Source organism: Anas acuta, chromosome 16 (genome assembly GCF_963932015.1).
Source record: "Anas acuta chromosome 16, bAnaAcu1.1, whole genome shotgun sequence".
Lineage (NCBI taxonomy): Eukaryota > Metazoa > Chordata > Aves > Anseriformes > Anatidae > Anas > Anas acuta.
The window spans coordinates 5,742,472-5,768,964 of record NC_088994.1 but is presented as its reverse complement, the minus strand read 5'-3'; the positions used below and the strand labels follow the sequence as shown (position 1 = coordinate 5,768,964).

General features: G+C 41.8%; 1 long non-coding RNA gene across 1 annotated transcript in view; it reads right to left on the bottom strand.

The window, feature by feature from the left end:
- The window catches only part of LOC137865501 (uncharacterized), an 86,815-nt gene that overhangs the window by 9,498 nt on the left and 50,824 nt on the right, over window positions 1–26,493 (bottom strand). Inside the window, exon 3 of the long non-coding RNA XR_011101939.1 lies at window positions 261–581. This is a non-coding gene — a long non-coding RNA (uncharacterized lncRNA). The remainder of the gene's footprint in view (window positions 1–260; window positions 582–26,493) is intronic.

The window sequence follows — 26,493 nt, the reverse complement described above, 5'->3', positions numbered from 1 at the left end:
GCATTTTATACAACAAAATGATAACCATTACCATTCCACTCCATCTAATCCACCAATGGCCTTGATTTATTGGCTAGTCAAGTGTAGCACATTGCCCCTTCTGAAATTCATGCTGTAATTTTAAGTTCTGTTGTTGCTGCTACTGCTACCTGCATGCAGCACTTGCCATGAAGATACCATGGTCTTACTCACCCTTTAAACATAATTGATACTATTGAAGATAATGATTTAGGATATCATCCATCTCCAGTACAGCTTACCATTACGTGGCTTGTTCTCGCAGGTATCTGATTTGTATCATAGACGAGTTGGCTTGATTGCTGTTTCACCATAGAGTAATAGTTTCCTGGTTTCCACTGACATACTGAGTCTCCCGTGATCGCTCAGGTAATCAGTCAACACACAAGTTAATTATGGGTGAAGGGGTGTCTGAAGCCCAAAGATCAAAAGATACGAGGAAGGTCTTCTCCGAGTCATTATTCACCTTTTTAAGCACCAGGCAGTCAGTTCAGATTCCTGTCTCCAGTGCTGTCCCCAAGTGAAGTGAAGAAAGTGTGAATCAGAGCAGCAAAATGAAACTCCTGGTTTCTCCAAAATAGGAAAAATAAAATAAAACAAAACAAAGAAAGAATCCACGTCAATATGTTTGCCTACATGGAGGAGAGCAGGTGCACTCTCACTTTTGCTTTTTCTTTAAAATAAATAAGCCAATAGATAAGAATTCAAAAGGTAGGCTACTATTTGGAAGTAGCATCTTTTTTTTTTTCTTCCAGAAGGCAAAAAAAAAAAAAAAAAAGTGTCCCTGGTAAAAAAATTTTGGGTTTTACCTGGCATTGAAACAAAATGCTTTCAAAGGGCCAGTTGATGTAATCTTTTTGGATTTCAGTAAAGCTTTTGATATTGTTTCTTACAGTATCCTTCTGGACAAATTGTCCACCACACAGCTAGATAAGTGCATAATATAATCACAGAATTATTCTGTGATCATGATGGGTATACAATTGGCTGATGGGCTCAAGGGTTATAGTAAACAGGGTTACATCAGGCTGGCAGCCAGCCACTAGCAGGGTTCCACCGGGCTCCATTTTAGGGTCCATTCTCTTTAATGTCTTCATAAAGGACTTGGATGCAAAACTTAAAGGTATATTAAGTAATTTTATGGATGACACTAAAACAAAGAGGTGCTGTTGACTCTGTTGAGGGTAGAGAGGCCTTAAAGAAAGATCTTGAAACACTAGAGGGCTGGGCAATCACCAACAATACAAAGCTTACAAGAGCAAGAGCCAGATCCTGCACCTGAGACTGGGTAACCCTGGCTGTACACACAGACAGGGATGAGAGGATGAAGAGCAGCCCTGCAGAAAGGGTTCTGGGGTTTCTGGTCAATGCCAAACTGAATATGAATCAGCAGTGTGCCCCAGCAGCCCAAAAGGGCCAACCCTGTCCTGGGGTGCCTCAGGCACGACATGGCTAGCTGGGTGAGGGAAGGGATTCTCCTGATCTGCTCTGCACCAGTGTGGCCTCACCTCAAGCACTGTGTGCAGTTTTGGTTGCCACAAAATACAAAGGACTTAAAACTATTAGAGAGCCTCCAAAGGAGGGCTACAAAGATGGTGAAGGGGTGGTCTGGAAGGCAAGTTGTATGAGGAGTGGCTGAGGTCCCTGGGTTTGTTCAGCCTCGAGCAGAGCAGGCTGAGGGGAGGCCTCATGGCGGCCTGCAGCTCCCTCATGAGGGGAGCGGAGGGGCAGGCGCTGAGCTCTGCTCTCTGGGGACAGTGACAGGACCCGAGGGAACGGCATGGAGCTGGGACAGGGGAGGGTCAAGCTGGGTGTTAGGGAAAGCTTCTTCTTCACTGAAAGGGTCAGGCACTGGAATAGGCTCCCCAAGGAAACAGTCACTGCACCGGCATTCAATAAGTCTTTGGACAACACCCTCAGACACATGGCCTTATTCTGGGGGGGTCCTGTGTGGAGCCAGGAGTTGGACTCAATGATCCTTGCGGGTCCCTTTCAACTCAGGATATTCTATACTATTATATGAAATATTGCTGTGCATATTACCTCCAGGCACGAATAACAGAGTTTATTTACAGAAATTAGGAGCTGCTGGACAAAAACATTAGATGCCCTCCCAAAATGAAGAGGAAGAGCAGTTCTCCCCAGATCTTTTTTTTCATTTTTCAACTACTCTCACTCAAACGTGTGCATTAATATTATCAACAGCTATTACAACTACTGTTCTGATTCACCTGTACAAGACTCACTCCTTTGGGCTACATCCCACGCTCTCTGGAGAAGTGGCATCATAGCATTGCAGTCTTCCTCCTGCTCCAACAGCCCGTGAGCTAAATACAACTTGTTGGACAGGTCTGTTTAACAGATGGGACCTACAGCAGTTGTGGTGCTGTGCTACAACAACAGTGCTATGCTTTTCATAGGTTGGAAGAATGATCTCTCTGGTGATAATGGGATGAGCTCACTGGAGGCTTGGGTATCAGCTCGATACCTGCACCAGTGAGCTACTCCTGTATTCTTCCATCTAAACTGGTTTTTCTGTCCCTGTGGTTTTCATGTTACTAAATTAAAGGAGGCGTAACTGGGTAATACGCCTCAAAGGTTTCTTTCCTAAAATATTATTATTACTCTACACAGAGTCACTCTGCTTTCATTTTTAAGGCAAAAGGAACTGAATCACTGAATTGCAGATTTGAAAAGGTACTATGTTAAGGTCAAATGTTCAAAAGACTTTGCTGCTAGCATAACTCAGTACACACAATTCCACATATGCTTTCTTCCATATGCAAATAAATGCTACAGATGCACAACCCACTTGCACGTATCTGCACATGCCAAAGGGATTTACACATGTTAATACTTGGAAAGCAAAGTGAGAATGTATATAAAACGGCATGCACAAAGTACATTCATCCATGTGCATATCCCTCTGGAGGCATCACTACTTGGACGTATTTCTAAGCTAAAAAGCAGTTAAACTGATATGTCACCCTCTCTCCAAAAACTAATGATTACAGTCTGTTAATTACACCGCATCTGTTGGAACCTTTAGCAAATAATTTGTGGAGCTGATCTATTATTTATAATACCAATAGAAATTACAAGTAATGTCCTAAAGTCACACTTGCGCAAAGTGGCAGCAGAGGGAATCCATGCTGTAATGTCCCTGTGCAAACACTGTGTGCTGGGACAAAGCAGCTATACAAAATAAATAAATAAATAAATAAATAAATCTGAATATTACTTTCTGCAGATGAAGAGCAAGCAGTAAGAGAATATAAAGACTCACACAGAAGAAGAAAAAGGATGTAAGAAGTGCTTAAAATGTCATTTACAGTCCCAAAGTATCTCTGAAATACTGTAGGCCATGTACTGCTGTTGCTTTTCATCAAGTTTCCCACACACCTGGCATTCAAAGAAACTTTTGAATGCTCAAAAAAAATAGGTGTACGCATGGTGAAATCCATATGCATTTGCCACATCACCATGCTTTTTAAGGCAAAGAGTTACTCTTTTAAAGCTAGAGAAAATTCAGTGGAGTTATCTTCTGACAAAGGGCTGCTGATCTGCTCCCATGTCATGAAGCAGTTCTTTGTTCTGTCCTGCACAGAGTTCTAATCCACAGCCCTGCTTTTTCCCCACCTGCCATACCCTACAAATACTACCTAGCATTAGCATTGCTATTATGGTTTCTCCAGCAGGACAATTCAATTTCCAAGCAAACAAAAACGACAACAAAATTTCCAACTGATGGCCCAGCAAACAACGTGTGATCTGAAAATCAAGTGCTTCTTCCTTGGGTTTCTTCAAACTAGTAACAACAGTTCCTTGGAGCAGATAGTACTGCACTGATATAAACTGGAGCAGAATTGCCAACCTTCTCATTATAACAGAAACAGCGCCTTTGCATCTCATTATTATTATTATTATGGGGCCTGAGTATTACTTAGCTGTTCTTTTTGTACCGCTTCAGCGAGCCCACTTATTCACCAGAAAGCAAATAATCACTCAGGCTGAAGTTTATGAAACTTCTGGGATTCACAAACGTGTTTCATGAATTTCTGGCAGTTGTCCGAATGTTCACAAATAACGTGATGCCAGTAATCAGAACAAGTCAAAACTTGACACTTCTATTCATAAATCAGGAGATGTTTTATTTTTACTGCTTGAACAGTTCTGTTCCCAAGCACGACTGGATTTGAACCACCAACCTAGAGGTGAAAGGACCTTTATTTAATGTATTTGTTTAGGTTTATAAGAAATATAAAAAAGTGCCTATCCAGGACTCTAGCCACCTCTGCCATATATTAAAAAAACAGGCCAACTCACACAGACAAAAATAAACTCAGCAACTTCCAAAAGCCAGAGAAGGCACAAAAAAGACTCTGGCCAGATACCTCAAATCTTTCTATGTAAACTGAAAACTTTTGCACACACTATTTCACTTTTCTCCAGAGCCTGGAACATGAAGAGATGTGTCCCTCAGGTCAGCAGAATTGGACTCTCCCAGGCTGGAGGGAAAGAGAGCATTCAGTCATACTCCTGCTAAGGAGATCTATCCCGTGTTCTCTCCTGCAAACCGAGAGGACTTCAGCCAAGATGCCTCTGTGGCTTGCAGCTGCAGGGGTATCACTAGGGAAACAGAGCACTCTATTAAGCAAAGAGGATCCAAGATCCAAGACCTTATGCCAAGAATCTATTTTAGCCTCCCCCTCAAGCCCACAGACGCAGCGCAGGTCCTGGAGCACCAGTGTTAAGTGCTGATGGTGAAAACTTCCACTCATCACTCCACGCACATGGATGAGACTCTGCAAACCATTCCGTATGTCCCACCACTCCCTGATGTTCCCCTCCACACGCAGCACATGCGCCCTGGACGTCCCAAGTCCCAGGGAGTTTTCCCACTCCTACACGTTACAGAGCATTTGAATCCAACCAGTTCCTCCTGCCACGGTCAGAAAACAGTTGTTTTACAAGTCCAAAAATGGGAGATGGAAGAGAAAAAAGCATTGACTTCAAAGCATAAAATGAAACAAACAAATCTCTATTAGGATTTTCTACCCCAAGCATTTGATAAGGCTCTGCAGACCAACTTCTGTCCTCCTCCTGCTGACACTGTCCCTTCTGGTGCCAGCCAAGGGCACCATTCACTGTCCCATGCAGCCAGCTGCTGCCTTTTCACTCTGCTCTTGAAGTGGCGATAGATAAATGTAGGGAGACAAGGGCAGAAAACAGAAGCATACCTTTACAAAACTGGATTTTTCCTCATCCAGAATATACTAGACCAGTAATTAGTTTGGTCTCCCAGAGATAAACCCAAAGCTTCTATAGGAAGATCCCTTCCAAAGTACACACAAAAGTACCAGAAGGATCAGCTCTTTGCTCTTTTGAACGTTGCAGAAATGAAATGCCCATAAAGGATACAAGGGGTTGTCCGTTCTTTGACACACTGTACATTTTATTTTCCAAACCCTCTATGCAAATACTCTTGTGCTCCTATCATGAAACACCATGTTCATTTCTTTCAGTCAAGAAAAGGGTCCCAGTTAAAAACAAAACAAAACAAAACAAAAAAAAACAACATGCTGAGGTTTCTCTCGGGCAAGAATTGCCAGTGGAAGACAGGCTGAGCAAAGCCCAGCAATCCCCACCCCATCCATCTACCCTGTCTCTCAGCGAGGCACGCGTCGCGTCGGCAGCTGCCAGACACACTGCAATGGGCAGGGAGCCTGCACACAGGAACATGAACTCTCCTCGAGTTCCTGCTCTAGCCAGAGAGGATCTGGATAAAGAGTGGAACCTATTGCAACCAGGCAACAGCACACACGTCCTCCCCTTCAAAGGTCTAAAAAGCAACCTGTGCAGGTTATTTTTTCCTGGACAGCTCTGCTTTTAAGGAGGCTGATTAATCAAAAGCACCTCTCAATTGAAATTAAATCCCAGTTGCCTTCTGAAACCTACCACTTCAATAACATCATTTATAGCTCCTTTGCTGCAATATGAAGCCCTAAGGAGAACTGGCTCCTACAACATGTTGCCATTACATTTTAGCGAAGGATGAATGTAGCTGCAAATCTCTGCAAAATACAGCAGAGATCTATTAAATGCATAACTTCCTTGGCACCAAAATGTTATTCTTCTAGCAGGTCTGCTTTTTCCCTAGGATTCTGATGAACTGTGCTCTGCCATGTTATGAAATACACCATACTTTGGTGTGATACACAGAAAACGTCTTTGTTTAACACAGCTTATTTTTTATCATGTCACTTTTCTATTGGATTTCTTTTCTGTGAACTGGAAGCGTATGATTGTGACAGATACACCGCTTTACCAGGGGCTTTGCTATGTGACATGCAGTGTCAGAGTGAGGATAAGGTCCTCCCTGAAACACAGGCTGGAGGACTTGATACAACATCAAGGAATATGGAGAAAATAAAGAATCAGGAAAAGCAATTCAGCCGCACTCCCAGCTAAGTGGATTGCAGAGGCATTTTTCCAGCCTGAAACACAGGCCTTCTATAAAAAATTTAAAACTGAAACGTTATTTGTTGTACCATGTTCATTCTTACATTTATACACACTTACCAGACTCAGCACAAGAGCTCAAGAACGTCAGGGAATACCGCCAGCACGTCCATTCTGCCAGGAAGAGGCAATGTGGTCACAGAGCACAAGCGAATCTTGCCAACCTGGAGCGTGTCCCCTCTCATAATGGCTGCTCTTCTCCTTTCTTCCAGATTCTCCAGAAAAAGTAAGCAGGAACATGAGATAAATAAAGCTGCTTGATAAAGAAGGTGCTAGCACAATGCCCCAGATGCAAGGATTCAATTTTCTGCTTCATTGTGAACTTCGGCAAGCACCTGATGGGATGAAATCCCGTGAGACGCCTGATCCGATAGCTCACCACTACAGCCACTGTGAGGAACTGGTTCAGCCAAGAGCTGGGTGTGAGGAGAGACTTCCCTCTGCTTGGCAGGAGCGAGCTGTTAGATCAGCTCAGCCACCTTGTGCAACTTGCCCCTCAGGCGCCTGCACTGAAAGAGTTGATGTGCTTAATCCCAACAGCTTTTTAAAATCTTTGTTTCCAGCAGTAGCGCTCCCTACGCACTTAGGCACCTGCACCCGGCACTGCTCAAGCTGGGCCGTGCACCAAGGTCACACCTAGCCCTGCTGGCATCCACAAACCAGCCTCTCCTTGAGGGTCTCATGGGTGAGTGCCGAGCACACCCAGGCCACACCAGAGGGTCTCAAATAAACATCTCTCACATCCCTGAAGGGTGTTGTAATTACCTGGCTACCCCCTGTTCTTGGGGGTGCTTCCCACTCCTCTTGTCAAAGCCTTGATAACTCACAGAATGACTTCAAGTTTCTTTGAATGAATGAGCAAAGAGGAAATACTGTGACTTCATCTTTCGTCTCATGACTACCATGCTCATTCAGGGATTTCTACTACTGTCTTATGAGCTGTTTCTCTGTAGTTTAAAATGAAAAGTATAAGCAATTCCTAAGGAAGACACCATAAGTTATGTACCTCTCTGCCTGAGCAAAGGCAGGTTACCTTGGATCTCTTTGTAACATGGCAAATCTCTGGCAGGAAGGATAGAAAAAAAAAACAAAAACAAAAACAAAAAACTCCATTTAGGATGACCTAGAAAAGTCAGAACATCTTTTTCTGGAAGAGACAAGATTTGAGGTCTAAGTCTCTTGTGCTCTGATCGGGCAACCTGGCTAGTTGATGGAGGCTCCAAATACTGGATGAAGGTAGGAGCTGAAGTGCCAGTCATCTCTCATCCATGACACATTTGGTATCTCCTCATGATTTTTGAGCTTACTGGCTTGAACCAATCATGTCCTTTCTCTGTAGGGACACTAAGCTGGGAACCACCACCTGACTAGCATGTTGGCTCATGCCAGAAGCCAAGCTGACACTTCGGAAGAAGTAGATTGGGTTCAAGTCCAGAGTCAGGGACTGAATTCACTCCAGCATGTAGAGCTCCCCTCTGAGCCTCACTCCTTCATCTGCAAAGTACACAGGAGCACTTACTTCCAGGATTACTTTAAGTAAAAATTGTATTAAAGGTTATTCAGGTGCCTCCAGTATAAAGACCTCCATGCAAGTAGGTGAGGCAGAAAGACAAGTATGCCATGAGCCCCAGCAGCCCTGCTTCTTTCCCGCCCCCTCAGCAGAGGGGACTTGCTGCACACACTTCTGGGCCCTCAGATTCATTACAGCGAGGCAGGAAAAGATGGCTCATATGCACACAGTGCTTATCCTGCTGATCAATAAACTTCCTTCCTGCCTGATAACCAAACCGCTTATAATATTAACAGTGTTATTTAAGATCTGTGGAAGTTTTGTCCATTCCAAGCAAGCCAGAAATATCTTGACCTAGATAGTGAGAACAAAACAATGTTGAGTCAACTTCAGGACTGCAGCACTGCCAGTTCATCTATCACTGCACTTGACATTTTATTGAAGAATTGGAGTAAAACTATTTTACCGAAAAGATTCTTACACCAGTATATTTATTCAGGGAATGAGAGCAAAAATCATTCTGACATTTTCCCCACACCTTGCCTTAGACTGAAAAGGAGTGCATTTTATAGTCCATGAAGAAGGTACAAGAGTTGCCCATGAGCTCTGTTCGATAACTGAAGGTAGCAAATGCAATTATATCAGAAAGCATAAGTGAATGGGAGACTCATCTATGCTTTCTCCTGAGGAAAAAAGGAGAGTGGTGAAAGAACAGAATACAAAGAGCATTTCTACTGAGTCACAAGTGGGCAAGCTTGAGACAGTGACCTGCTCTGTAAAGGGCAATGACTGATGCAAAATGCCTCAGTAAATATTACCAAAAGTATATCAAGCTGTTGCTCTCTTTGGCTTTAAGAAATGCTGGGAGTATGCAGCACCTTTGAAAAGTAAGGCCTAATTTCATTCCAGGTCTGTGCCAACATTTATAATCGCTTCTACAAAATGGTGTGCCTGCAAAATTTGTCTAACATATCCAATTGCAAAGCTCAGAGAAAATTTGAGCATCTTGCCCTCAGTCCGGGAGCTGGAGCCCCACTGTATGTCACAGTCCAATCTATCAGATTTCTGGTTATTCCTCTTATCCATGCAATTTTTGGTGCTTACCTGAACATGTTTCAGTAGATGGAGTATTTCAAGTGTTTACCTACCTCGAAGACATACTGCTTAACAAAAGGTAGAAAAGGAAAAGAAGGACTTTCAAAAAAGATCAAATACATCATAAGCTTGGCAGACACCGTAGCCCTGAAACAGCAGTTTGAAACTTGCACCATAACAAATCTTCTCCTATACATTATCTCACAGGAAACAACACATGATAAATTCTTAGCACAATGTGATTCCCCTCCTTCCACCTCCTCCCCACTTCAGAAAGATTTAACATCTAATTCAGCTTTTGACGAGCTGCTTCATCACTGCGGGAACACTGTTGATCTCTGTCGGAACCCTGCGGCCTTGGACAGAACAAACTGAAAGGGAAAAAAAATTTTTGGCCGTCTGTAATGATAAATAAATACATTACAGGATACAACTCTGGGGAATGGAGGCTGACACTGACTGAGCACTGTGACCTCCACACAACTGCCAAGTCTCAGTCATTTAACAAAAGTCAACTTTTGTTTGCCTTTCCCCCACCCCTCCCACTCTACCCCACAACAATTTCTTTAAGTCCAAATGCAGGATGGAAAAAGGAAAAAAAAAAACTCAAAACAATAAAAGATAGAACTCCGAAACTCTCCTCATCTGCTGCCCAGAGGCGCTTACAGTTTTGACAGAGCAATATTTTATTCCTTTGGTCTCATGGAAAATGGGTGAAACGAGTCCGTAGTACATCAAGAGCAGCAGGACAGGGAAGCTGTGCCACAGGGATCCTCAGACCCCTTTCTTCAAAACCTCGTTTTAGGATGTGCCTGCCTTCAGGCTGGTTCTTGGCACAGATTTGATTTTCTGTCCACTTGGTAAGTCCCACTCACAAAACCAAATACGTAAGGCCGATGTTGGGTCTTTGCACTGATGGCAACAAAAACAAATTAGGGAGGGAGCAATTAGTTAACCCATCAGCTAATCCAACCCCTTATCTCTGGAAGCCTCACACACTGCCACCAAATATCTCCTAGCCTCTCCATTTCAACACCTGATTCCCATTTCTCTCCGATCGTAACAGAAAGGTGATACCTCCTGCCACCTCTCCTCATTTTACCAATGCACAAGTGCTAAATAAAGTGTCACAACGAAGTCAGTCAATTTGAAAGCCAGGTATGGGCTGCAAGTCTTAACTCTTGTGTCTGCACTCTGCTCGCCACGACATTTTGTTCTATTAACTCCACGTGCATCAGAGGAGCCACAGAGGATTCGGCTTGATCAAAGAAGTTTGTGGCAGCATCTCAGGGCTCATCAACACCTTACAGCACGGCACAGAAAGCCTTGCACTAGCACGGATGAAGCTAATTCAAGTGCAGAAAGAGAACAGCTCGACCAGCATGGTGCTAATCAGCCGCGCCAGCGCAGTGAGATGTTCATCTCAGGCACAAAGCTAATGGAGTTACACGGCTCCTGCAGCCCACGTCAGGATTTCTTCCCAACTGCACAGCTCAGATTCGCCAGCTCGCTCGGAGCCACCTCAGGGCCACAGAGCACAGCACGTCTCATATCTGCCTTCTGCTCCCCTTACTCCAACAAGAAATTTGTCCCACTCACCGCCAGCCTTGCTGCCAACCCCAACGTCTACCTTCACCCTTCCTGACTTGTCATTTAACTCACCTATTCACCAAGGCACCTATTTAGTCCACTCTGCTCACAGTAACCAGAATTATATTATTAGCAACTAGAAAATGCTTTTTATTCTCAAATGTCTGGTGACTACTTATGCTTCACACTGCCCTTGTTATTGTCCCTCCCTCTCACCTCTGCTTATACACAGTATGATGAGATGATTCAACTCACCCAGACACTGAAAAGCTCTTGATTCAATCCCATTATTTTTTCTCACTTGTTTACATCTTTAATTTCTCAATTTATCTTTTCTTTTTTTTTTTTTTTTTTTTGGGGGGGAGGGGGGGCGGGAGAGAGGAGTTTTATTTTTATTTTTTTATTTTTCCTTTTTTTTTCTTCTATTTTGTTTAGGTTTAGAGGGCTTGGATGGTTCCCCCTCAGTTACAAACAGGGCCTTTATGATCTGTCTTCTTACACATGAATTCTCAACTGAAGATTTATGATAGCTTCAAAACTACCCTCTGAGGGTAAGCGTAGAAAAACATTTTTCCTCAGCTTAGTCAATTCCCTTAGCCTGTTCTGTCACAAATACTTATTCCATGTTACTTATATCTTTGATTGTCCTGGAGTTGTTTCCTGCAAAATTAAGTCATATTACAGTCTGCATTAGCAAGCGGCTGCTTGAAACACCACAAGGGAAGAGTTGTAGATAGATTCTCATCAAATCCATCAGGATTTCTAGTGGTATACAAGCATTCCCCAAATCACCATCGAGCTCACATCCAGACCTGCCCATCAGAACAAGATTGACACATTCTAGGGGAAGGAGATAAGAAAAAACCATCGAGGCTGTAATTCCCAAGCCTTTCACCTGAATCAAACACAATGAAAAACAAAAGGTATGACAAAACAAAAATCAAACAGAGAAGCTCTACCGCTAAACCAGCTACAACAGGACCATGGCCCTACATCCCAGTCAACGTTTTAGAACATGAATTCCTCTTTTTAGAAACCAATGAGGCTTTCACTGTGCTCCACAACACAGCTAATGCAAGCAACAGCAAAGGGTATCTGCTGTCATCTAGGCTTCCAGCAGAATGGAAAGTTGCTATAGAAATCAAAGGAAAAAAAAAAAACAAAATCAGACATGGACGTCTGGGTGGACATTATCTACCAGCACTGTGCACTTTGCTGGCATGCCTTGTCTCTTGCTATAGCAGATATCCTACGTGTGCACGCTCTGCATGTATGTTTAAACAAAAAAGCTGATAAGGAGTACTTGTCTGTCAGCAGTATCTGAAGCCCACGGCTCTTTGAGAGCATTTGGGTTTACTTGGCGGGTCATGCTGACTCCTTGTGAACCATTTATCATCGCAAAAAAACTCCGGAGGTTGGCACTGTGCCAGTGTCTTGTCTTTTCTTCCCTCCCCCCAGCCCTCTCTCCCCTCCTGGGTATTGATGCTCCACCAAAACAAAGCCCCAGTTCACATGGCAACAGAACATTTTTATATAACCTCTGCATGGGAACGCTGCACAAACCATCGGACAATCACTTGGAGCACGTTAGGTAATTCCAGGGTATTTTGCTGGTTTCTATCAAAAACACCCCAGATCAAATGAACTATAAAGGGGAAGAGGATCTTTTGCACGTGGGCCAGACTTGGACTACATCTTGGCACCAAGGACGTCGGGGGATTAGTGCACCTATTGGTTCCACGTTCTGAAGTTTGCCATTTTCTATCTCACTTGGAATCAGACTGGAGAGTCCAAAGCATTTAAGCCAGTTTGTGCATAATGTAATTGAAAGCAAAATGATGCTGAAGCAATGTGCTGAGTCAGGGCTTTAAGAAGACAAAGACTGAAATTTAGGTTTTGGTGGACACTGTAAACTCCCATTGCTATCTCAAACAGAGATATCTGTACAGACTGAGTATTTAGAGGTCTATAAAACAGCTAGGTCATCTTAACTTCATTTTCCCTCTTCCTGTCACAAATCGTTAATACTCTGAATAAGGACGTAATGTTATTTCAAACCCTCTCACAGTATGTCCACCTCGTGCTTGTGTCGTGCTAATCCCATATCTCAGGGCTTCTTCTAATTTGTTGCAAGGACGACAAAGACCTCTCTTCCCCTCTTTCAATGTACAAATGGACTCTGAGGATTCTTATTGCTTTCTCTGTTCAAGATGTCTATAGCTAGAAACAGGACGTGAGGAAGGGCACACCAGGGCCTACGGTGACATTCATCTCAGAATTAGCTGGGAGTCTCAGCAAATCCCCTGCTGTTCCCAAACCATAGGACACTGCTTATGACTTTGATTTCTTCTGCTCTCTTCCTCTAGTGCATTACAGCCTTTTGGTCTTTTCCATTAGGTCTTAAATAAGTCATTGGAAGGTGTTTTGTGGCAAGTAGGCGGTATGAGAAATGTATTCTTTGGACCTTTCCAGACTAAACATCTACAGAGTGATTGCTTGCAGTTGTGGTGTAATGCACCGCTCCAGTGCTCCTGCACCATTTAGGAAAGATAATAGTTAAGGTGTATCCATCTATCTCGGTTATTATACAGTACACATCTCTAAAGGATAATTTATGCAGCAGCTAGAATACAGTTAATATATGACAAAATTATGGATTAACTTTTGTAGCTCTGGAGAAACTCTATGTACTTTTTTCATGATCGTAATGATGGAACATCTTAATTAAGACATCTTTCCCATTTCTCTCTTACTCCCTTTGGCTTGTTCTCTTCTTGTTGTTGACTCCTGAATTCCATACAGCTAACTGGTATGGACTAAAACCAAACCCTTTCTGCAGGGTTATTTCCACCTCAACTATGTTAACTCATACTCATCACAGTAATCCAGACGTATCACCAAAACTCAAAGAGTCAGCACACTGCGAACTTACTCCTCCTTCCAGCAACAGCAAACACATCAGATCAGCCTCTCTTCACAAATTGCACCCTAAATCAATGACCCTCAAAGGAGAATCTGTGGGACATTTAGGGGAAATGCAAAAGAGATGCAGATCCTTTGCAGGATCAAGTCCTGTGAGGACAGGCTGCCATCCCAATGAGTCCGGGAGGCCTGAGCCTGCTGCAGGTGAGTACAAAATACTTAGGTGATGAATCACCATGCCCATCCTCCCGTCCACACTAGGGGAGATGAGCAGGACACTTGCACAGCAGCCCAGAGGCTTTGCCCTCACCTAAGCCCCCAAATACAACATGCTGGGCACTCTCAGGGGAAACTGTTTAGGCAATATGCAGCTTCCCCCAGCTTCAAACTGGCTCAAAAAAATAAAAATATCCCCTGAAAGCCTCCAGTTTTGCTATCCTAGGAACACTCTTGAGTTAATATGGGCTTCAGCTTTTCAGTCTTTATTCTAATGCCTTTCAGGTTCACTGAATCTAAGCCATACAGGATTTTTACGAAGTGTTAATGGGCTGCAGTGACTCTATATAATCCAGCACTGGCTGGTGAGTTATCACACCCCATTGTCACTTCATTAGTTGGCAGCTTGGGAGAACACAGGTGCCTTCTCTGTGCTCGGCAGAACAAGGTCGGTCACACCAGCAGACCGCCCAAAAAAGCACCCACGGTCTGGTGGCTGCCCATGCCTAGGATCAGGACTGAGAGTCCTCCATACATCACGTCATCGCTGGACCGCAACAGGGGAATTCACCTGATTCTCCCCAGCAGCTTGTTCAGTAGTACACCCATCAACTGCTCTGACAAATCTACCTCTACGTATGTCTTGTCTCAGGCTTCCAGCAAACACCTAGACTTTTGGTTTTGGGAACAAACCTGGGAAGAGTTCTGAGAAACAGCCAGTTCCCTGTTTGGTGGAGGTAAAGCAGAACACAGCCAGAGTATCTGAAAGGTTGGACACATCTTCTGTTTTAGGTGTCACAAGAGCAATCCAGAGAAACATCTAGAAGGAAATTCAAAGCCCTAAGAAGGGTTCTGAGAATCAGGACTACCTCTCGATGATGTAAAATACAAGGGAAAACAAACATACACAGCCAACAAGGTGAAGCTCCATTGGCAAACAGTTATGCCCTGGGCCTTATTTTCAAAAGCATGTGCATGTAATGGTGTGTGCATGAGTGAACAATCGACAGTATCCTTCGTTTATACGACTCCCCACGCTTGCATCTTGCAGCCACGGTATCTGTGTGCCCACCTGAAGGAGCGCGGGCAGGTGGCGGCTGGGGGAGCGCCCAGCCCACCACTGAGACCCCCCGGTCCCAGGTAACTTCTAACAGCAGCCACGTTCCACGGCACAGCCTCCATAGCAGCAATCGTGTTTCAGTGCTTTACATGCACATAAATACACGCACGTATTCATTTGTAAACAAAAGGAGATGACTGATAATCTATTACATCAGCACTGACAGTAAAGAAGCACGGAGAAAATACCTTGAACATGCTGCTACTGCACACGGGGTCAGGGGAAACGCCGCTGTGCACCCGTTCATCACAGGCGTAAATACAAGCAGATATGCAGCAGGGACAAAAGAGATATTTAAGCTCTAGATACACTGAAGGCAAGAGTAGAAGCAGTGCAGCACACTCCTGAGTGATGGGCTAATTTCATCCAACCAACATCCATGCAAAGCTAGCGTTAACAACAGCAAGGCCAAACGGGCTTGTATACAACTTTCCTATAAAACACGAGAATTTGTTTGCACCCAGTTCTAGTTAAAGGAATTATATGGAGACTTTTAGAGAGTTAAGAAACTTCTTACTCTGTCTTGTGTTAAAATAAACATGAAAACCATTCAGAAAACACATTTGCTTCCCTTGATTCTTGCCTTTAGAGTACCTCCAGTTTGCATATCCAGTAAGGAGGAAACGGTGGCTGCTCCCAAACACTGCAGTTTTTGGAATCCCAATTCACTACCAAAAGAAGCCTAAAGGTTTAATGGGCAGTTCAGATTTGGCTATCAAAGTGATATAGGCAAACGAGGAAGTCTGACAATAGCAACTTCTTTGTTGGACCAGCCCAAAATAAAAAGCAGGAAGGAGGAAAAGTATTTACCAAGTTTGCAAATACTCAGTCTCTTTACACAATCAAACCCCTTTATTTTATAATTAGCTATAAGAGGAGTGAGACCTGCAGAGCTATTACAAACCTTGCTGAAACTGAACATTGCTGCTCTGATGCTGACAAGTTTTGAGCAGAAAGCTGCATACAGGAGTGGCAAACCAGGCCAGTCCAAAGAGGGATTCAGAGCACTGGGAGAGCATCAAAAACATTAAAACATTAGAGACGTCTAAAGAGCATTAAAAAAAACCTGCTGCTGTGTACCTCACAGTACATTTTTGCAGCCTGCTCTGCTGCATACAGCTTCTGTCCTGCATGCTGCAAATGAACACACTTGGCCAGCCTTGATGCTGTTGAGGGCAAGGAGCTCCTCCAGGGTTTTTGTTTACTGCCTGGTATTTTTACGAACAACGCATGGCATCTCCTGCTAAAGATATCCTAACACAGAAAAGCAGAGCTCTCTTACCAGTTTAACCATTGCATTAAGCCTAAACACATCTAATACAGTGTTCTACAGCCTCTACATTCATTACCAATTAATTATTGAAAGGGTATCTATTGAGTTTTAATATGCATAAAAGTAAAGACAATTCTAGTTGCCATGCAACTGGCTGAGAATCACGTAAACACAAACGCAGTAGTTTCATTTTCATGAATAATCTTATGTATCTGGAGAGAAGGGCTCAGCAGAGCCACCATGCATCAGAGCAGAGGAGCAGTGTTAAAGGTGCAGGGAGATTAACTATTTAGTGGCTGGAAGCCTACATTTTAGGCATTAATTTGATTATCAGTCCAGCAAAAAAGGCCAGGGGCCTTATATCTGTGGACTAAACTATAGCCCTTTGAACCCTTGAGTTGCATCCTACAGTTTGACACAGAATATTTATATAAGTTGCAATCAAGAAAGGTCTTACTGACAATCAGACATAGCTCAGCATGCAACCTGATAAGCCTTGCAATTATACAGATGAAAAAAATGACAAAAGATGTATGTGAGCATTCCAGCTGATCTCAACTGCTTCATACACTCAATGCTGGTCTCCCTTCATCTTGCTTTAAAGCCCAGATGGTTCTATTAAGTGTCAGAGATTCCAGTACATACCCGGAACAGGATTGCATACTTTCTACCCCAAGAAATTTGCTAAAAGGTTGAAGTCTAGTAAAACAACAATATTTGTGAATTTAGACCAAATATGGAAATTGTTGTTGCAAATAAGAAAAGGGTTAAAAGGTTTCAAAACAAATAAACCAAAATCAAATGGAACATTTTGATTTCAGAAGAAATAAATTTGGGATTGACCCAAAAGTGTTTTTGGGTCAAACTCCCCCCGCCCCAGTTTTCCCTAGACTAAAGGTAGTTTTTGATTTGGTTACAAAAATACAAATAAAAATGTTTGTGAAGCTCAAATATAGAACACTAAACCAGAAGCAACATCTCTATCCCTTTAGAAACAGCAAGTAAACACATAGTTCCAACATTATTCTCTTTCTCAACAGAGAAAGCAAAAAACCTTTCTCTTGTTGCATAAACAGTCTGATTTAGTTGTTAGCAAGCCCAAGTCCTGCCTTAATACCTAATTTACAAACTCCTGAGCTCCTTTACTTTTACTGCTGTACTCTTCCAAAGGCTGCAGTGCACCTTATTTGCTCTGAAGTCCTGCAAACTCCAGGTACAATCATTATTGTCTTCACCTGTTTCAAAGGTTTCTCTCCCACCTCTTTTTTTCCTTTGCTGCTGACAAACCTGCCAGGGAGCAGACACTCTTCGGCTGCAATTCAAATCACAGGAGTGAGAACCTGCACCAAATTTGTGTGATTGATAGCTTCAGCTAATCTACACCTTTTTTTCTTGAGGTTGTGTTTTCGCTGCTTGCAATTTATAAGGCCTGCATGCAATTTATAAGAGTAGGCAGTATGGTCTTAAACACAGCTAATATTATTCCTTAATCTGCTCAAATGAAATGTTTGTCATTTAACTTTATAATAAAAGGTATCAATTAGGAACTGTCAATGTTTTCAGTAGCGATATCTAATTACTGTAACTTGCTATAGGCTATCTTGTTAAATTCTAGTTGAATGACTAAGTATTCCTGACAAGTTTAATGCATTATTAAAGGTGTAATTACTCGGTTATTGCTCGTGTAATTCTGAGTTAATTACATGACATCTAAATTCATCATTTTTATGTTTATTGAACTTTGGTAAATTCAGTTTTAGCTACTGCTTGATATTTACACCGTGTCTCCCTCTTCTACTTACTTTGAATTTCAAGGAGAATGGCACTGCGTATGCTCAGCACAGCAGGTGAAGCCAGGAAGAGTAAAGGCAGTATAATCATAAAAAGGTCTGATTTTTCTGTCCTGTTTTTTCTGTTTTCCTATGCTTTCCTCATCTGCCGCCATTTAAACACATTATAGTTCAGTAGATTTGCTCAATTTTCAACAGGAAAAAAAAGTAGACAACAAGTTTCTAAAATAGCTGAAGTGAAATTGCGACACTAGTGAAAATCAGTGGCAAAGCTCTCATTGCCTTGAAGAGAGCCAGAGCTTTACCTCTGGGAACCCCTGTTCTGGGAGCAGAGTATGAATTACCTGCCTAAGGGACTCCTGGATACCAAATTTTTATCAATGTTGGCATCGGTTGTCGGATGCCAAAGCGACGCCTCCACGAATCAGTCATTGAAATTTCCTCTCACAGCATTCACAACTGATGTATAAATAAACAGTGCATCTGAAATTCCCTTCTGCTACTTTGCTCACTCCCATATAATACCTTTCCCCCCCCCCCAGCCCTTGCCCTGTAAACGTGGCTGGTACGCATCGCAGCCCTTTGCTCCCCAGGGTCCAGGCTGTGTTCGTCCAGGGCAGGCGGAGGAAGCAAACGTCCTTTGTGCCACAGCGACCAAATGCAAAGCTTGAGAAGCTCAAGTACCATCGTTACACAGGCAGAGAATCTCAGGTTATAAATCTTGCTTCCTTCCCATTTGGAAGAAGGATCTTCAATTAAGCAAAAATTGATTTTCTAATGATTTTTTTTTTTCCCTGCTCATGATCGGTAGATTGTTTGAAACTGTTCCAGCCCAACAACATGCGGAGAGAACAATTAAACATGCATCGCAGCTGACAGCAGGACTGCTTTTAAGTCAGTGAATGCCAATACAGCCCTTGCAGTTTTGGCAAGAATTGCATCTTGCAACAATTACGAATGAAGAAGATATTATTCTAGCTAAATGCTGCGACTATCAAGCCAGTGACAAAGCAAGAAGCAAGTACAACACGGTGTTGGGAAGTTGTTTCCCATCTTCTGCAATCCCTCACCACTCTGCATTGCACGTAACGCTGAAGTTAGTGCACTTCTGACTTCCAGTTTAGTAACTGACCTGAGTAGTTAATAATGGCTGAGACAACAGTAGCGGTTTCAGTAAGTTATTTGATAGACTAGATATCACATTGTTATTGTTGATGATTCTTAGGAAATTATTATGATAATATGATGATTCTTAGGACACACAATTACAATTTTCAAAGCATAGTTAAGCTTTAGTGTGATGCAAATGACAAAAACCCAACTGATTCAACGACCACTAAGCTTAGTTTGAGGATTTCCCCATTAGTTTCAAAGCCATCTGGACCAGACTTTAAGGCACAGGCCTTCTGTAAAAATATACTTTTTGATGTGCGCAGAGACAATCAGAATAGGATTAAAATCCTATTAGAGGAGAGACGAATTAATAATTCAAACCTTACTCTATAATGATACAGTGATCGGCACTGGTTTACCTTTTAAATTCTCTAGATATAGTTATGATCCCACTAATTTTGTTAACGAATTATAACTAAAATTGAGGTCCTTACAGCTACAAGGACAATACTGAATACAATCCATGCTGTGTTAATGGTCACTCACTGCCCAGAGCAGGACACAACTGGGGCAGGCACGATACAAGCACAGGACGAAAACAAACTCTGCTCCCTTAAAAGTTACAATACTAATGGCCAAGGAACAGACAAAAGTAGATTCTTAGATTCTTTGCTCTGATTTTTTCTGAAACTCCAAGACACCACTATTTGTCAAGGAAGGCAGAGACAGTAGCATCCCACCAATTTAATCCTTGTTGCAACTTTGTGGACAACATAGCCTCGAACAAGACTGTTGGAGCAGAGTCAATGCTTCTGAGCCACGTAGTGCTACAGGTTTTTTACAGGTGTTTTTTAGAGCTGGACCATGGTATGGCTCCAGTTTAATCTTTTTCCTCTACAGATAACATTGGCCAGGATGGTCTAAGCCTTGCTAGAACGAGCCAGTAGAAGTAGGTGTAATGTTTTCTTGAAGCAATCAAAGTAAATCCCATTTTCTATCAGTCTAATAAGGAAAGTTTGGAGATTTTCAGCTTGTATTTCCTAGTATGTTAATTTCATCATTGCCCACATATTATTCTGCTTGATCTGACCTGAATCTGACTTATTGCATTTCCCAAACTACTTTTCACTCAGCGGTTAATTAAAAGATTTGGTCCCTGACACACTGCTTACAGCCCTTATTGGCACCCATTAGCCCAGCCAGACTAATTCTCCTGAAAAGCAAACCTCCTTATATTCCCAGGGTCAGAAGTTCACAGCCAATTCCCTAAATCTTTAACACTCACTATTAGTTCATTATTTGAACCTACTCTGCTGTAAGAGGCTGTATTCAAATGCAGGCAGAAAAAGTTGCTCAAGAAAAGACAGCTTCTCACAAAAATTCATTGCTTGCCAGTCACCTCCATCCCTGTCTATGGTCTACTGGGACTGCATGGGGCAAGAAATACAAAATTAATTATTTTTCAACTTTTGAGTACTTTGTTTAAGATACATCCACAGAAAAAAAAAAAAGCTTATACTAATTTATGCTACCCAATTAGCATATGCATCCTGCCTCTAAACTACCTGCACGTTTTATTTCTGTGCACATGTCTAGAGCATGTCATTGCCTTTCAGGCCCATATAGGACCATAATCCATACATAGGCACAGCATCTACTATAGTCCCATTTAAATAAATACACAAAAAATTCTGGACCAGAGCTCAGCAGAAGCTATAAACAAGCCCGCACACTTGTTCAGACACGCACATAACCACATTACGCTTACAGGTCCGTTTGGACTCAGCCCATTCTAGAGACTGGAGGTAAACCACGTCATTCAGATTTGCACCCAGGCGGCAGACTCCCTCCAGCCCCAATCTCGGAGAAAGCCAGCTCCCAGGCTTGGGTTCAGCCCGTTTTCACTGCACTAACATGAAACCAGACACAAAGTCCACTTGGGAAGGTGTGTGGGAAGAGAAAAAGGCAAAGTTTAATTATTAAAACTATGTGGCCATGCAAGCGTCCTACTTAAGTTAAGAGGAGTTGTCATTAAACTCAACCTTTCCCCCTTGAACCTGGTGTCTGGAACAGCTCAGACACCAGCGATGACCTTCTGTATTTCTTTTAATTATTCTGAAGCAACCTCCTCCAGCTCACTACAAGCCCTCAGCTACTTCAAGCAAAGACATTCTAATGATTTCGATTAAATCTTGGCCTCTCCCCAGCAGAGCACAAATTAAAAGCATTACTAGGAGGATACAAGCTTCAGCGCTTGGAAGTGTTATATAAAGAAGGGGGAAAGCTGCCAAGAGCTTGTTGTCATTTCATCTGCAGTGGGGGATGCTTAACCCCTTGGTGGCTTTACATACCCTGGGAAGACCACACGTCAGACTCTGGGGAGGTCTCCTCCTCATGGCCATCCACCCACTGCACTTTAACCTCTTTTTAACTTGGTATTTGCAGAAAATACCCCTTCCAATGATGCACTGCCATATATACTGGCACCATTTGGACAGAAGTGGCCTGGTAGACTCTATAAATCCAGTTCCAGAGGGTCTCTAGCCCACCCAACATATGGCTACACTTCTACTCAAAATTTTCATTTTCACATACACTTGGCTTCAGTAGAAATCACCTTTGAAAGCTGAATGCCCAAAGTCTGAGCTCAGCTTTTCTGACATCCATCACTTTGGCTGAAAGAGCAACTCCACCAGCTGCTGGCAGCAGCAAATTATCTTCTGGTGCCCAAGGCCCAAGCAGGGCTAACTGCACATGGTTCCTAAAGTAATACCCATCAAGCTTTGTTGGTCTCTGACAAAATTATAAAGGTATTCCAACCTGTAAGCAAATGCTGTTGTGTTTTTTTTTGTTTTGTTTTGTTTTTTTCATGAAATTGTAAGGATCAAAGTAAAATTGTTCTTTTTAAAAGCAGATCTACGAACTATTTTTTAACAGCACATTCAACTGTTACTGACTTCAGAAAAACACATGCTAGAGTAATCAAGGCAAAAACATGCAAAAATCTCATGTAAAACAATTGCCTCGAAATAGCTGTGCCACCGTGGGCACTAGGCAAAGTTGGCTTAGATCCTGACATCATTATAAGCAACACAATTTCATTTTTACCCCCTCTCCAATTTCAGTTTTCTATATCATTAAAATAAAAATAGTGAGTTTAAACCATTGAAAAGTACTTTCAGATCTTCGTATATATATATTGTATATATATTAAAGGTAGATACAAGGCCAAGCTACCCCTAAAAATGAACAACTGTTGAGCTAACAGTCATCAAAAGCTGCTTTACCCAGGCCCCTATCTGCAAAACCAGCATAAGCCCACAAATACTCTTATCCCACCATCATAAACTCTCAATAAAAAGGTAAAATCAGTGATAGAAGAATTGCTACATTCAAGTCCCTTACTGAAGTAAAAAAAAAATAAATTAAAAAAAAAAAATAAAAGCCAACAACAGCAAAAACAATTGAGCAAAATCACCTCGACAGAACTTTAGAGAATCATTTTAGAGAACTAGTTTTGACACAACGCTCGGATGGCGGTACATGCAGGTGGCATGGGAGAGCTGATGTATCCTTGTGAAGCCTGGTTCTCCAGGCTTGTATGAACAAAATCAAGGAAGCACTAAACCAGCAGGGGATTATCATCTCTAGAGATAACTACAGACAGTTTCATTTTAAAAACAATCAGCGCCATCATGGCTATATTTTCTATTTCTCAAAACATACGAACATGATGAAATACCCAGCTCCTTCCAGAAGTCACAGTAACTTTCTCCCTTAAGCAAAATCTCTGTAAAAATAACCAATTCATTTAATTTATTTTTTTTTATTTATTTTTTTTTTTTAAAGATGCTGCTGTGCAGTATATGTGCTTCCCCTCAGCCTGCATCTCAGCTCATTGATACCCGGATTTCTGCCCTACAGAAACATACAGAGGCTACGCCTTCACTTCAAGGGTAAAGGCATCATCTCCTGAACACTTTCCCTGATGACAACACCAGCTCAAATACCACCAAAGTCTGGAAACAAGAACATTGCAAGGAAGCAATGTTACAAAGAGCTACTGGTATTAGCCAAGCTGTTTTTCACCCACCCGTGCATACAAACCAGCAAGATGGAAGGGGTGGCATCAGGGTGGGCACTGCTGCCAAGAAGCATGTGAACGCACACCATCACAGCACATCGACCATAAGCCTTCCAGACTGCTTGTAGGCCACCTGGACTTCGCACAGTTTGTAAGACAAGCTGATCTCAAGGATTGGCTAGGTTACACGGAAGAGAATTCAGGCCTCTGGCAATGCTCCTAAATCAGATTTTGCTCAGCCGAGCAGGGTGAAATCTCTCTGCAAAGCATCTTTCCTTAGCTACAAAAGGAGTTCTCCAGTGTCCTCCCCTCCTTTCCTTCTGTTCCCTATTGTTTACTACTTTATTTTATTTTTAAATTTTCACTGAAAAGAGAGGGGAAAATTCAAAACTCTAAAGAACCTTTCAGTTTTGTAGTGAAATACAGAGATGATCAACTTTTTACATGAACATCCTCCGTATATTTCAACCATTTCTTTTTGAAAAATCTTTAAAAAGATGATGTTTTCTTTAAAAATAAGCTCTGAAGCCACTTCAGAGAACAGAGGCATAGGATTGGAAGTAATAAGAAGCAAGAGAAAAATTATTAGCCATGTGTAATGATCGCAGTGCTGAAAAGCATTCTTAACAGTTCTTTTTTGATTCATGTTGACATCTTCATTTCTTATCCTCCTGTTGCAATGAACCAATGCTGCGCTGCTGAGCAATTCAGGATGAAAATTCCTTAATATAATAAGAAATCCCCAATCAATTAGGATGTCAAATCAGGAACAAATTCCCTACACTACTTCAAAAAGACCCTCTCCTATCTTTTGTCAGTCACTGGATTGAAATAAAGAGGGAGCTACACACAAAGAAAGCTGTCATGTCAAACAATACATCTTTCACTCATTCGAGATACAAACACATTAAAACATGGCAGGAGAAAAAGAGTCAATCGAACCTGTTTAATCAAATCAACTAATTGGATAAATTACACTTTGATAATAACGATAATCACTGTGGAGACACCCTGTCCTGTAGTTCTGCGATTCAATACTCTCGCTAGCTACATACCCTTCTTGCTTGATTCCTTATGCTGGAAAACACGGCATGGAACATCTAAGGGGCCGAGATCTCCTTGACTGAAAGTCGTAGCCATAAACCTGAACATAACCCAGGTTTCTGGAGTTCGGATATTAAAATCAATAAATAGAGATTTACGGGTACAATAAGCAAAACACAGCTTTTTGAACCAGGTTCCAAAAAACGATGGGAAACTGAAAAATTACTCGCTGTGAATATATAACATTATTCACACACAAATCTTTCTACAAATTCATATTGCTCTAAAACATGTAGGCTGAAATAAATAATATTAACCAGCCTGTCTTTAGCATATGGCAGGCACATACTTTGAGAAAACTTTAAACACTAAGCAAACATTTAATAATTAGTCTAACCACCCATTTATGGAATTGATGTATTTGGTTCTAATATATGGTTCTATAATTTTAAAAATTAAAGGAGTTTTACCAAACGACTTCTCTTCCTGATATAAGCTTAGTAAAAGCTTAGCAAATATAAAAGAAAAACTAAGTATCTGTTTCATCATTGTGTTAATTCATGTTCATTAACACTTTACAGAAGTCAAGGCAGTAGGAATGGTGTTGATATCTGACTGAGAATTTTTTGAGTGTACACATATGAAGAGAAGGAATGTTTGGAAGCAGGAAAGCTGCATTTCACACTCCTTTCCTTGGAACCAGCCAGTTTATGTAGCACTCATCTCCCCTCCAGTGGTGCACTAGTGACCAGATATGGTCCCAGTCCAAGCTTAAAACAACATATTTGTACTTATTTATTTGCTTTTACTACAAAAGTCCAAGCAGTACAGCCATCAAATTGAAACTGCAGCTTAGTGGCCGGATAGAAGTGAAAATGCTGACTTCACTGGAAATGGAGAAGTAACATCAGCTTTCTGCCTATATTCTGCACACCCCTTACCATCCTAAATGGCTTTCAATCACAGCTCCATTCAAAACCAGACATTTCCAAATTGTACACAGAGTAATAACAAAAAAAAAAAAAAGAACAAAGTGAATCTTGTTATGGTTCACTGGGTATTTTGTTTTTGTTATTATTAAGATAAACCCAGGGATACAAAAGCTTAACAGTCCAGAGAAATAAAAATCCTTGTGCAAATTGATTTGAGATTAAAATTGATCAAATAGGTTTTGCAAGAAGGAAAAGAAAAATGGTGTTTTCCATAAGTAGCAAAAAAGTTACACACCTTCATTTCTTACATCTCCTGAAGAGGCATGAGTAGCAGCCCAGCCAAGATCTCCCTACCATTGGCACCACCCAACAGAAGCAGGCTTCATTTGGGATTGGATTTGTACAACAGAGGGGCAGTGAGCTGCAATGAAGGGCAGTGAATTTCTGAACTACCATACGCATCCAACCCAGAATTTCACTTATCATATATATATATATATATATATATATATATATATTGGTGTGAAGTACGTTTAGTCACACTTAATATTTGACTAAAAAGTGAACAGCCTTAACAATGTTTACTGCTATTACAAAGGATGTAGGAAATGAGAAGCAGGTTCAGTGGTTAATGTAGTCCATTCTGTTTTTCACGGCATTTCAGAGTTGTGTAGAAGCTCACGTTTGCCAAGGTTCATGGTCTGGTAGTTCTGCAAGGCACAATCTTTTAAACTCAGGACTCTGGAGCACAGAAGATGTGCTGAGACATTGGTGCCTGGAGGGAGCTTGGCGATTCAGCCTCTGGGGATCCCTCAGGATGCAGAGCAGCTTCCTTCCCTCCACCAGCACCAGAAGCACCTTACTCCATGTTGTTAGAACAGATGACTGAGATGAACAGCTTACACACCCCACCTGTGTGAGAAGACTTACCTAGGAAAGAGCTAACATTTACATGTGAATAAACTAAGTCTGTATTAAAAATATGATGGTGTTATAAAGTCAAAAAGTGTGATTTGTTTTCATTTTCCTTCCAATACAGAGGTTACTGGTTACTCACTAATGTTGTGTCAAAACAGTTCAATTTTTTGTATTTTTCTTTTAAATAGTAAGTTAAATCTTTAAGATTTGAAGTTGTTTATTTGTCAGTCATAAAGCAAGTAGAACGGACACATCATGGATGTACATTTCAATGGTGGAAGGATGACCATTTTAGGTGACTGCATCACATCAGCAATGAAGTTCTTACTTCATCATACAAAGTTCT